We start from the raw sequence: 14,602 nt of genomic DNA, 5'->3' as shown, positions 1-14,602 counted from the left end.
TGCATAGACCCACATTGCACGTTTCGCACATGTATCTTCTTCTATGATGTTTCTTCCTTGTGCTACACAAAATGTACACTGATTGGATCTAAATTTCACTGGTATATGCCCAGAGTTATTTAGTTTCTTTTCATCTGACACATGAAATTTGTGGGTTTTTAATGTTAATGGAGGGGGGGAGCTTGGTCTTTTTGGCTTTGGTACGGATCATTAGTTCCCCATTCATACTTATTTTATTCGTATTTCGTATCAAAATATTCAGAAAATATTTTTAATTTAAATAAAACGTTACGCGATTTATATTTTTAATTACAGAAAATTATATTTACATTAAATTTAAACCACATGAAATAATTTATAAAATCACAATACTAGCTTGGGGAGCAAGTGTGTTGAGGTCAGAGAAAAGTCTCTGGAAAAGAAAGACCATTTTACTGGGCAGGTGCATGTATTGTTTAGTAATAAAATAACTCTGTGATTTCAAAATCGCTTATGTATATCCGGGTAAAAATAAACATTCCTATTTGAGAAGCAAGCAAACGCCATTGTGAAGAGCAGTGGTTTCAAGACGCGATCACCGAGCCTCTAGAGCATTGTGGCATAATGCTCTAGTGGGGCAGTAGTCGCGCCCTGAAACCACAAAGCAAATGTCATACACATAGAGGGTTTTTTTATATACGCAGTTTAATTATTGCTATTTGTTATTGTTTATGATATAAATCATGATGTGCGATGAATAACTTTTGAAATTTAAAGTTGTTTATATTAATAAAAGAAAGTTATTTTGTCTCATTGAAAACGAATTTTAAAAGGCATCCGATTTGAAGTACTAAAACCTAAAACATGTATGATTCTGCAGTCATTTTGTGTTATTTAGAAGTCAAAGATGAGTAATCAGTTGATATTCACTCAAAAGTTTCAGAAGGTTGAGAATATAAAAATTCGAAAATTGGTGGTTTCAGGGCGCGACCACCGCGCGTCAAAGGGTTAAACAACAAAAAATTCATTTCAACAGCATTATCACAAAATATTTTTAAAAAAGTATATCTTTAGAATTTCCAATACACAGTATCACGCGCTGGAAATAAAAATTTTTTTTCGTACAATGTTGCCATTGCTCCCTTTGAAATCGTTTAGTTTGTTAATCGAAAATTCGTTAAAGTTTTACAAAATATAAAATAGATAATGATACTTCCTAATTCAAAACTCGGGCTTCCAGGTGCCCATGTTCGGGTGGAGGATTACGTTATTCAAAATTGGATGGCTCTAGGTACCGTTGTTTTCTCACAATGCGAGAAAAACACATATATTCATGATAATTCTTCATTATTTAATTCTTTAAATATAATACAGGGCAATAATATTTGGTGACAAGAATTCAAAAACTGATTCGCCGTTTATAATGAAACACCACAAAATGCCACTTTGAGACTAATAGTCCTTCTTGGCTGCCGCACCTCTGGGCTAAAAATATTTTGAACAACATTTTTTTTTTTTTATAAATGTCTAGAATAAATATTCGTTCTTTTATCTAGAGAACTGTGGATTACTGTATCCAGATGGCAATGCCATTGCTAGTTTACACAGCAGTTAGAAATTTGCTGAAAGTCCAACTGACAAAAAAAATGTATTGGCTACCCATAAGTAATGAGGTTCGTTATGTGCAACACTTATTACATAAAAAAAGTGGCTTAAAATAAGGAATTGACGAAAAATTTTTTTAGCCCAGACGGTTGGCTGCCCAGAAGGGCTGTTAGTCTCAAAACGGCATTTTGTGGCGTTTCACTATAAACGGCGAATCACGTTTAAATTGTTGCCACTTAATATTATCACCCTGTATTATATTTATGAAGAATCTCCATGAACGCATGCATATTTCTCGCATTGTGAAAAAACGATGGTGCCTAGAGTCATCAAATTTTGAATAACGTAATCCTCCACCCGAACATGGGCAGCTGGGCGGCCAAACTTTTAATTTCAAATTTGCTTTATTATCTATTTCATATTTTGTAAAAATTTAACTAAGTTTTAATTAACAAACTCAACCATTTCAAAGCGAGCAATGGCAACACTGTACGGAAAAAAAAAAAAAAAAAATTATCTCTACCGTGCGAGACTGTCTTTGGAAATTAAAGATATGCTGTTTTTAAATATTTTGGGGTATTGCTGTTGAATTGAACTTTATGTTGTTTGAGTGCGAAGAACATGATATTTTTGTGCGTAAAATGAAATCTGAAAGCTTTCAGATTTTTTTTTTAAATTTTGTGGCAATTTTGTGCATTTTAGAAATTTTTTAAGAGCAAAAGAGTAAAATATATATATATTAAATAATGAAGGTCACAAAAAATAATGAGGCTTTTAAAGCAGACGATGAATACGAATCGGGAAGGGCAGAATTACTACATATATAGAATAAAATTTTAACTAGATGCCTCGTTTGGTTGAAAAATACATTTAACCCTTCTTGGAATGATTTGACAAGTTTTTTAATGATTTTAAAGAAAATATTTTGTCGTTCTTCTGGCATTACAAGTTTTATTATCTACTTTAGGAAAAAATAGAGCATTTTTGCTTTCTTCCTCACCATTTCTTGCCGAACGTGCTTTATAGATACAGATCTAAAAACTGAGGAGATCTGATGTGAGTATTTTAAAATAGTCACAGAATAGCCAAAATTCAATATATGTAATGTTGCGTGCTCTGCATCATTCATTGTTTTGGTAGAATAGGAAGCTGTTTAATAAACCGATATTTGTGCAAATGTCTAATTTACATTTAAATACATCAGGCGGCCTATAGTACTTTTAATGGACAAAATATAAACAAAAATACTCTACCAAACAACCATCATCTTCACTATTAGCATTCCTCATTCGCTTTTATCCAGGCTAGAAGCCTAGGCTAAATCTGAAGATTATTCAGTCAATTTTAAAGTAATTCTTTATGTGCTGTAAAGTGATTACGTTTTTTGAAGCAGGAGAAGCAAAAATGTTCAATGCCCTCACCGAGACTCGAACCCTGAACCTGTCGAATACACTTATGTCATGTTATTAATAAATTCTTTATGTTTCCTATTATCTTAGCACCGAGCGAAAGTTGCTGAACACTGGTAGTTCGGTCCGAGGTTCGAATCACGCGAACGGGCTGGCTGCATGAGCGTTTCCGTGGTTTTCCCAATGTGTAACGTGTACACGAACCAATTTCCCTTAGAAAGAGCCCTCCAAGAAGGCATCCCTCCCTTTAGGCAGATAGCTGTCGAGCGCCTTGCCGTAAATCAAACATTTTTAACTTAGATTTCTTTATTAATCTCGCTTTCCTTTTTGATTACGTTTACCACTTCCATAGCTATGTAAATGAAAGGCGAAGTAAAAGTTGTTAAAAAGGTAAAACGGACATTATTAATTGTGATCTTAACGCTTGGGTTAGCTGTCTTTCTCACTTCCGAAACTGTGATCTGTTGAGATTTTAAATTTAGCTATGCTTTAAATTTGGCTACTTTAGGATTTTAGGAAAAGGTAAAACGTTTGAAAAATTACCTCCAAGAATCGAACTGGGCTCTTCAGACAACCAGACTTTTATTCTAACCACTAAATTACAATGCACAGAAGGTAAACTTCTAATTTAAGAAATTAAGAAGAGCTTAAAAAACTGCGGTCGAAACTTAACAATCATCAAGATGTGTGTTTATCTGAGGTATGCTATTTAAGTCTGAAATGAGGATCATTTAGTATTAGGCCTAAATATTTAAGTTATTGTGTAAATATTTAGTAGCTTAACACCTAACTATAAAGCTTAAAAGTTTTGATATTGCATGCAGTTGCAGTGCCTGATTATAAATCGGGGTGATTTTTTGTTTATTTTTAGTTCGTAGGATTAAAATAGATTTACGTTTATATTTACAAACTTCTGTGTTCATTTATACTTTGTTCATTTGCCTGAGGCGAAAACTCAGTAGCAGTAAATGATAAAACTGTTTCTTTTTAGTTCCTTATGCGAATTAAAAAAAGTATTATAATCGTGAAAATTTTCGGGTATCGTATTTAAAAAAAAATGTCCATTTTGATCGCTTTCGAATCCATCTTAAGGATGTTTTTGCATAATCTGTGCATACGATTTTTCCAATCGGTGAGGTAGATTTTTATTCTTATATTGTACATAAATATATAAATTGTACATATTTTGCTTTAAAAGTGATTTAAATACTTTGTTCTTATCTTCCGGTTAAGGTTTTTACGCCTTTAGTTAATCTACATGCACTAGTTGTAGAATTATCAACAATCTGAAAGTTGTTTACGTCATTTTAAGCCTGACGAGACCACCATTTTCTTACATTTAAAGCTCTTAGTAGAATTTTAAGTTAGTTTGCACACCAACTTCAGTGTCTTTTTGCCGAGTGGAATCAGAACTTTTAATTTTGTGCACCGAAAAATCTATCTTCCTGCCCGCTGGTCAAAATTGTTTTTAGCTGCATTTGGGGCTTTCTGTTTTACTGTATTTTATAATTTTTAAAGAAGATGCTGTGAGGTTTTGTATCTGTCTTGCCACAAAGAAAGAACTGAATTAATTGAATGAGAAATATATTTCTAATGAAATTTGAGGAAATAAGTTTAAATGAAATGCAGAAAAAATTGTGCATAATTTAATAGGCCTTACAAAAAAGTAATGTGATGTATAAATCGTTTTTTTTTTTTTTTTTTTTTTTTTTTTTCCCCGAGCGTGTGTGTGTAGTTCTTTAGTGACTGATATATAATTAATGCTATAGTTTAGAGTGATTAGCATTAATCGCATTTAAGTCATTCGCCTTAATACGAGTAAAATGTCCGCAGTGTTCATTGTGTAAAGCTTTTAAACGAACCACACCTCCTCACTATATTTACTTTATTAATGGCAGCCGAAGTCTTCTGAGGCACTATGGTGCGGCTCTTCTTCAGTGCCGGAAGACGTTTAATAGAACTATTACATTCTTAGGTGTTGCAGGAAAGGCTCATCTCTAATAAAGTGAAGGCAGTAAAAATAACAAAGCCAGAAATTAATGGAGCTATTATTCTATGCGTTTAATGTTCCGAAGCTGAACAACATAAACACTGAAAATGGCGCTTCTGATGCGTGGTATCATAGCCATCATCGATGATCACGTGCAAATATTTGCGGAGATCTTTTCTAATCAGCCAACAGCGCATGCGAAGTGGTAGAATATATTTGGGTATACTAATATGATTTTTATTCTAAGCTTTGTCAGATCAGTGAGAAATAAATCTGCTCCTTAAAGGGTTCGTTTCAGATTTTGTAACGGGTTCTAATCAGCCAACAGCGCATGCGAAGTGGTAGAATATATTTGGGTATACTAATATGATTTTTATTCTAAGCTTTGTCAGATCAGTGAGAAATAAATCTGCTCCTTAAAGGGTTCGTTTCAGATTTTGTAACGGGTTCTAGAAGACGTACGTTTAATTATATGGACATAAATCTTTTACTTTGTGCCCAAAATCTAGAGAACGCAAGTCTAAACTACATCTGAATCGTAGGAGATGCTATGTACATCTGATGGATGAAACATGCTGCTATACATTTATAGCATGGTAACATAAGCAGACTTCCCAGCTGCCTTAAGTGCTTTGAAGCAGAAAGAATCTATTTCATCCAATTTCTGTCCTTTTTAAGAATTTTTGCTTTTCGTGAGCTTTTTAATGCTATTTATTCGTGTGACTTTAATGACACGTGTGTTTAAATGCGCTGTGACTCCTAGTAAAGCAACATATGATACTTATAGTGGAGACCTCCTTATTTACTCTTCAGGTGGCAAAATGTGAAAACTTTTGAGAAAACACTGTGTTCTAATAACAAGAAATAATTTCTATGTGATGCGTTACCAAGTCTCAGAAGCAGGACTTTTAAATACTTCGGCAAGCAACAAGAAATAATGTGCAACTGAAAGGTAACAAAGGCGGCGTTTTTAAAATTCCCATCCTCCAAACTGCTATTTCCAGAGCATGATTTTCAACTAAAAGAGACGTATCAACTCAGCGTTCTTAACATTTCAGCAAGAACAAATGGAATTCTTAGATCTTCGTACATTCGCCGAAAAACAATTCAAAACGATAAATCGACGTAACGATAACTCTTTACCAAAGACAAAGGAATTAGGTGTTGAAACGGATTCCATTATTTCAGATCTATCACCAAGCATCCAGTTACTTGCTGTTATGGGAATTTTTGCAATGGACGAAAGTTTAGGCGAGAAGGAAGCAATGTACCATTACATTTTGCGCTTGTTCATCGAGAATACGCTGCACATCTTCTGGCTCTATGTCATCGTTATCGGTTTGTTATCTGTTATGCAACTAACTCAAAAATTCCATTACAATATCACTTTAAGTCTCATGAATATAATTATTGGTATGATACATTTTACACTGACGAGCAAAAAACGAAAAATCTTTTCAGTTCTGAGGTCCATTGAAAGATACTCTTCGACGTTTACACCCAGTTATAAATCAATAAAACGCTACATAACAGTGCTTTGTTATCTCTGCTGCCTAGCTGGTTTCGGAATGCTCATTATATCTGCAGAACACTTGAAGGTGGCTGGTTGTATGGAAAGGTATTCTCAGGATTTTATTTTTGGCTTGAATACAACGGAAGGTGAGTTTTCATTCTTTCGTATATTCCAGTGGATTATGTTCACAGGTACCATTTTTTACCATCATTTTGGTCCGATGGCTGTTTGCTTATTCGTATGCTGTATCCACTTTACTTTGAAGAAGACCATCAAGAAAGTTAGCGAGAAGATCAGAAATGAAAGGATAAAAAATATCCCAGATTTAGACAGCTATGTAACCTGCTACAACGCAACAACGGATCTCATGCTTGAAGTGGAAGAGTTATTGTCAAGCTGCACATTTTTCCTCTATGGAGGTTTAATGACAAATCAGCTGTGTGTTGTGACTCAAGTAATAGCTGGTGGTGGGGTTCTGACTCATCCAGCTTCAATCCTAATGGAATTCATGATATCTATGAAAAACATTATCATTTTTCTTTCAGTTACTTTAATGGGTGCTTCTGTGACTCATGCTATTGACAGCATTGGTAACGAGCTGAGGAGGTTAACTACGACATCCTCTCGAGATTTTGAGAAGCTCTCTTTGTTGTTGCAGAACGTCAACAGCAGCCGCGTCAGTCTAACTGCCTGGAAAATGTTCAGTTTAAAAAGAAGCTTGATTCTCACAATGAGCAGCGTTATGATTTCGTACGCTGTATTATTAATGCAATTTTCTATGCAGGGTAAGAATAATACACCGAGCAAGTAAGGAGACATTGGCATGGCTTACATTCTAGTTGAAAGATTACTTATGTTTGAAGCTGAAACTTTGAAGTTGCGTAACTCAAGTAATTCATGTTTATATATTATAAATCTCTTATTTCCTTTCAAGTGAAGTTAACAGTGCTTATGGAACTATTTCAAGAAAATGAACAATCAGAAACTTTCAATATTACGTTAATTACTGCTATCTATAATCCAATTATTGTAAGCTCATGTTTATATATTGTAAATCTCTTATTTCCTTTCAAGTGAATTACCAAAATTTATGAAATTATTTATAATCGGAAACTTTCAATATTACGTTACTGCTACCTATAACCCGATTATAAATAAAAATTCTCTCAGTTCAGACGCACACTGCGCGGGGGGGGGGAATGGACAGTTCTATATTTCCCGTTTACTGGGCCGATTGACGAAATTCAGCTTGCATTTTTCATATCTCGGAAGCGCGACTAAGGGTATGTATTAGATTTATATATAGCATTGGTCTAATATAGGTATTTTGCTACAAAATCGGACTTTTTCTGAAATAACATGCCAATGTTTTTCCATATTTCGATTCTACGACTCAAATTATACCAAACTGCCAAGTTTTGTAAAAATCGCATAAGTAGTTTTTGAAAAATTGTAGAGACATTAGGTTTATTTCGGAAGAAGGAAAGATGAAAAATATACAACGCCGTCACCGGGAATCGAACCACGAACCTCTCAATCACCCGCTGAGCGTGCAGACCACCACACCACGAAGACACGCCTAGAAGGCGGGAGAAATAGCTTATAAAATAAGCTTCCAAAATTTTAGCTGCTCAATGTTAATTAAGCTTGGTATATATTTATTAATCTCTCTTTTTTCATTAAACTTATTTGATTATGCCTTTCACATTTCAAAATTTAGGTCCATTCCAAATAAAATTCGCCCATAATCATTTATTTTTAAATAATTTTTATAAATTTTTCGAAAAAACTTTTGAATTATAACTTATAAAAGTTTTGCCATCATCTTAAAGTAAATGCATTTCTAGGCATACCTGGAGTTTTTATTCAACATTTCCGAAGATATACGCGAATTTACATTTTGGCGCCGCGTTTTGAAATTTGGCGTATAACGAAAATATGGTTTTACGCACTCTGTTAAAATGATTTGAAAGTACGAACGATTACCTTTTTTCCGCTCGTGGATAGGTTTCCGCTCAGGAAAGGAAAATAGGTTGCTATACATTAAGAAATTGGCCAAGTGAATTATTCTTGGCGCAAACTGAAAAAAATTTGCCAAGATAAATTTTTTAAATTTCTCCATAAATTTCTCACCAAAAATTACAAAAGTTAATACTTCGGCATAATTTCAGTCGTAGAATCGAAATATGGAAAACCTTTGGCATGTTATTTCAGAAAGAGTCCGATTTTGTGTCAAAATGCCTATATTAGAACAGTGCTATATATAAATCTAATATATAGCATAAGTTGCGCTTTTGAGACATGGAAAATGTAATTTGAGTTTCGCCAATCGGCCCGGTAGAACGGAAGATACAGAACTGTCCCCCCCTTTTGTTTGCGCAGTGTATCTTATGACATTGTGAGCTCGGTTTCAATACATAGTAATCTGGTAAATATCTCAATAAAGTATAATTTCTTTCCTAAAAAATGTTATTTATCTTTCTTATAGTCAGATAAATATTTTTGATATTAGATATAACTTCACATATTGTAGTCTATAAAGGAACGTAAGATTCTTTCTTTTTTTGTCATTCAAGCGTCAGCTATTTTTAATGTTAATGAAAGATTAATATTAGCATACGTTCTTAGCATATTTAATTAACGCAAGATAATTAATTTGAATGTTAGTTTAATTAATTTCAATTTCGTATAACACATATAATTTGTAATTTTTAGGAAGATTTCAAAGTACTAATCATCGTACCCCTGTGACTTGTAATGAAAGCAAAGTCTGACGTTGATGCTCAGTAACAGAGATATGTTTTTCAGTATAATACACGAACATCTAGTATGCAAACCAATTTCAATATAATACATGAGCATTCAATATGTGAATTTCAATGTAAAATATGAATATCCAACATGTAAAAATGTTTGATACGTTGTGAGGGTTAAGTATAATATTAAATTCATAAAATGTGTAGCAATAATACTGTAATACTCTTATGAAAATATTTTCATGGCATAGAGAACTTCAACAACAGACAAAATTAAGTGCCCATTAGCCCCTTTCAGCTTTAAATAATAAATGTAGTGTTAGTCAATGTATAATTAAATACCATCGTAGACTATTATTTTGGTTTAATTTCAGTATAATTATAATAATAATATGTTAGTTTTAAATACTGAGTGAATTATGAGAATGTTACCTAGCGATATGGAGTAAGACACTGATTTGGTTAGCAAAATGATGCTGATCCCCTAGCGTGATGCTGAGCTTCCACAAATTTCAATTAGTAAAAATGCATCTCGTTTTCTGTGGATCGTAATAAAAGGCTATAAATCTTTTATTGCGTACCTTATATTTATTATGTACAGCTTTTATTGTTGACAAACACTGCAATATTTGGTGCCCCAGCTGGGTAATTATTGGACAAAACCGTCTTCTTAAAACTATCTTATTTTGAGCAGCTCCAGTTATATTGGATCCATCAGTAATCAAGTTTCGACTCTGAAGTTATCATATATATATTAATGTTTTATCGAAACTTTTTGAGTTATATATGAATGCATCCCCTAATGTTAATAAATTGAGTTTTTTCTGCATACTCTTATGAAAGCCGCATATTATTTTAAGTAAAATTACACTGTCGTGGGTTCATGTCACAAAATAATAAATATATTTGATTGATTTTGCTCTAGTTTTTAATGCATGTTTAATATGAAGCCCCGCTTTATTTTCATATTGTGCTTTACATTCTACATATTTTAAAGAAATAATTATATATTTTTTTCGTTATGAAATTTCTTTCGTATGTGTTTTAAGGTTGTGTTGTGATTTTATAATTATATAATTTGGGAAACTGGACTGAGTAATTGCAACTCACTGTCATTGACTGAATTTATAAATCTACAGCTTCATTTCTACTAGAACTATAAAATATGTTGTGTAATATTGATTCATTCTTCAGAAATTGGTTTCAATAAAAACAGATTTGGCTCGAAAGGTTGAATATTCATCTTCTAATTACAGAGTTTTTCGTGTGCAGGAAAGGCAGGTAAAAAGGAGAATTTTACAATTTCTTGTTGAGAATCCTAAAAGATAGCTAGGAGTCTCCATTGAAACTCCAGATTACATCGGCACTTTGTCAAAAATGCATTTATGTAATATAAAAAATGAACATTATTAATATGAATTGCTTTTGTTGAACTTATGGAGTAATTTAGAAAATTAGTTAGAATAGTAAATATTAGGTTGTGTTACTTAATATTCTAGAAAAAAATGGCGAATGTTATAATAAATTTGAAGCTTGAATTTTCATTGCAATTTAGAATCACAAGCCCTGGTTTATACAGTAAACTCTTGTCAAACGCGGACTTGCGTTGCGTGATTTGGCATATACGTGACTTCTTAATTGCCTCCATTTAATATGTCCAACACTAGAATTACAATGATACACGTTAGCTGTAAAGCGTCAGCCGTGTTATGATAGTTCTTTTTAATGATTGGTTTGAAAATTCATCCATTAAAGAAGATGTAGAGTCATTATGTTTTTTTTTCTTTTGAAGCAGGAGCCGTGAAAAATGTGCAAGCCCTCCGCAGGACTCCAGCCTGGACCTCTCGAATACGCACCGAGTGTGCTACCCTTACACCACGAAGGCATCCTGGAAGGATGAGAAAATACCTTATAAAGTCAAAAGAAAAGGTACTCAGAAAACCAAAACCTGAGGCTTGATAGTTCTAATTCTCATTAACGCACTAGGCCACAGTACTGAAACCCTCACAATACTGCATCCAAATTTAAGAGTTTTATTTATTCCACAGAACACCACTTCCTTAATCTAGTCAATGAGTACTTTTATGATTCGTTAATCCAGTCAATGGATGCTTTTACGATTCGTTAATCCAATCAATGGATTAAGTAATCATAAAAGCATTCAAAGCCAGTTATTTCAGGCACATTTACATCCCTGAAAATAAAAGTACTAGACAAAGGGAAACATGACACACTAACGTTATTTTTGAAGCAGCATCGGAATAATTAAACTTGTTCAAGTTGTTCAAAAAAATGCATTCATCTACAATGAAAGCGTCAGCTCTGGCCAGAACTTTTCATCAGTTTTAAAGAATTTCCATCCGTTGAAAATGAAGCCAAGGTAATCGTAAAAATTACAAAATAGGCAGCGAAAGAATGTCAAATATGGAAGAAAGAGAAATTAAACGATTAGTCGAGAATGACAATCATGAAATGACAAATGAAGAACTGGATAACCTTATAACACCAACTGACGATGAAAGTAGCGATAGTGAAGGAGGTAAAATTAAACAAGAAACAAGAAATTGCTCGAACTGTTAAAAGAGGCACAGGAATTGTCTGATTTTGTAATGGAAATTGACCTAAATGAACTAAAGATAAGGACATTTTATGAGAAACACTGAAACCTTTGCGCTCTTTATCGCGAAATGTTTAATGAGTTGCTTCAGACATTCCCCAAGCAAAAATTACCAGCTTTTTTGAAAAAAAAATATAACTGTATCGTGTATCTATTTTTAAGCAGTAATGGAAATCATTTCACTTCAAATTTGCTTCATTTTTCTGTTTTAATTACAATAATATTTAGATTTATATAAATTATAATTTGTTTCTTATTCTGAACTATTATAAGCTGTTTTCTCTATAGAAAGTTAATTCTGCGGAATACGATTTTGCCGTACGCTCAGTGTGTTAAAGCAACACCCCCTAGAACTTAAGTCCAGGGGCTGCTGGTTAAAGACGTAACCTCCACCTTCAGCAAGGGATTACTGTATCATTAGCAAAGATAGCCCTGAATATTCAGCTAAAACATGGGCAAGTTGCATTGGCGATCGTAAAACACCCATTTTGCAAAATGATCAGTGCTCAGAAAGATTGACAGCCCACGAGACTGAATAAACGTTATTTGAAAACAATGCTGTTGTCATCGACAGAGATCAAGGGAATAGAATGACTGCTTACAGAAGGAAAAACCCTGAAAACCCTGACTGATGCAGCGACATCAGAAGCGTTTTTGAAGTTGTGAGCAAGTTTGAGACAATAAAGCGAGTTTGATTGATATAGTTGTAGATAGTTCTTCAATTTGCTAACTTCACTTACCGATTGGGCTGCCTCATTTTCTCCGGCTATAAATATTTTCATCACATATTTTTGTCAAATTTAGCCATAATTCTGACTCACACCAGCGGAATTTTGTTGAAACAATGACGCTGTTGAACATAACAATGTTAAGTCGTACAGTCGTAGTGTAAAGTCGTAGAGTAGTGCAGCTGAAAAATTACGTAAATTTGGTGCATACAACGGTTGCCATCATTCACATAATCCTCTTTAGCTTAACTTTGGTATCTTCCCGTTTGCTTCAATTATAACAGTTTTTCTTTCCATGTTTAAATGTTAATTTTTATTGGCTTCCTTCAGCGTGTATAAAATACAGCTTTTTGGATTGCAGCCACAGAAGGATCAATGAAATCGAACAAGTCGAGACCTCATATTCCAAAAGGTCTTTAAACATACTCTAACAATTTTCAAAAATTAGTAAACACACTTTGCGTCTTAAGATGAAAGACCCAAAAATTTCAGGGAAAAAAAATAAATAAATAAATAAAACCTTCCCTACATCTCTTAATGTTTATATATTTTATTGTAAGTCATGAGCAATTCACAAGTTTTTCAGCTTTTTCAATTTTTACTTCTAAATGTTGGTGAAAATTCTATTATTATACTGAATAATGGGGCTCAGAATATCTTTTTAACAATGAACTTAATATCATAGAGTACCTAATCAAAGACAAAGTACCTTATTTATCTTTGAGGCAAAAGAGGCCAGCTTGAATCGGAAGTGGAGTAATTCTGCTTTCGGATACAGGAAGCATACTTCCTGTTTTATTCTATAATGTCATTGCCTTTCCGATTTCTTATTTAATTTATTACCTTACCAATTATCAGGCTAGATGTTTTTGTGTTGATGATTTACATTCCATACGTTAATTGATAATTAAAATAACTTGAACGCACATAAAAATTATTCACTAAAATTTAAGTCTTGCAGAATTACAGAATTAAAAGACAATTTTAATGCTCTGCTGTAAACTGAAGGGTATGAATTCAACATTACGATATCGATATCAGCAATTTAGTGAGATTTAACTTTATCGTCTTAGTATTCGGATAATTAAATCTAATTTTTAATATTTTTTGTAAATGTCAGACATCCTAGAAGTATGGTGATAATTTACATAACTCAGTATGATAATCTAGAAACCTATTCTTCGGTACATAACCCAGTATGAGCATCTAGAAATCTATTATTCGATACATAACCTACTATGAGTATCTGGAAATCTATTCTTTGATAAATAACCTACTATGAGCGTCTAGAAATCTGCTCTTCGATACATAAGCTACTATGAGCATCTGGAAACCTATTCTTCAAAAGTTAACGTTACTTCCGACCGTTTGTTTATTTAATTTATTATGACAAAGCATATGAGAATTATCTGCCTAAAAGTATATGTATTTTCGTGGAGGACTTTTGAAAGGTTTTTGGTTCGTCTTTTTATACGCAGAGAAAAACTACAAAAACACACAACTTTTTACCTTTGGGAGTAGAATCGAACTTTTACTAGTATTCTTTACTGATATTCTTATTCACTCAGTCTTTTACTAATATTCTTATTCACTCGGTCAACTGGCGGCCTTACTTCCGACTGTTACTGTTTACATTAATCAGTTTTTTGTGGTAGTGACGGGAAATAAATACTATCTGTATTTTCTTTATACATATCTATTTGTAGTACTGTTGATGGAAACAGCCATTGTCATCAAATAGCAGAGATGTTTGTAGTATAGGTATAAAATTAATAGAATAACAGTATTCGGGTTCTATGTTCCATTTATTTATTTATTTATTTTGCTCCTGCTCGACAATTGCACTATTTTAGGCACATTACTTTTTTTTTTTTTTTTTTTTTCAGCGTATAAAAACATTTTACTGTTTAATAATTAAGTATAAAAAATTAAGTATGGATCAGATGACATTTTTATTTCGTTAATTTTTTACATTAATTTACGCATTAAATTTTTAAATAGCAGC

This window comes from Stegodyphus dumicola, chromosome 3 (assembly GCF_044657685.1).
Source record: "Stegodyphus dumicola isolate Sdum_Otavi_A_Nest chromosome 3, ASM4465768v1".
In the NCBI taxonomy this organism is placed as follows: domain Eukaryota; kingdom Metazoa; phylum Arthropoda; class Arachnida; order Araneae; family Eresidae; genus Stegodyphus; species Stegodyphus dumicola.
The sequence above is the reverse complement of the archived record's forward strand: the minus strand, read 5'-3'. Positions refer to the sequence as shown.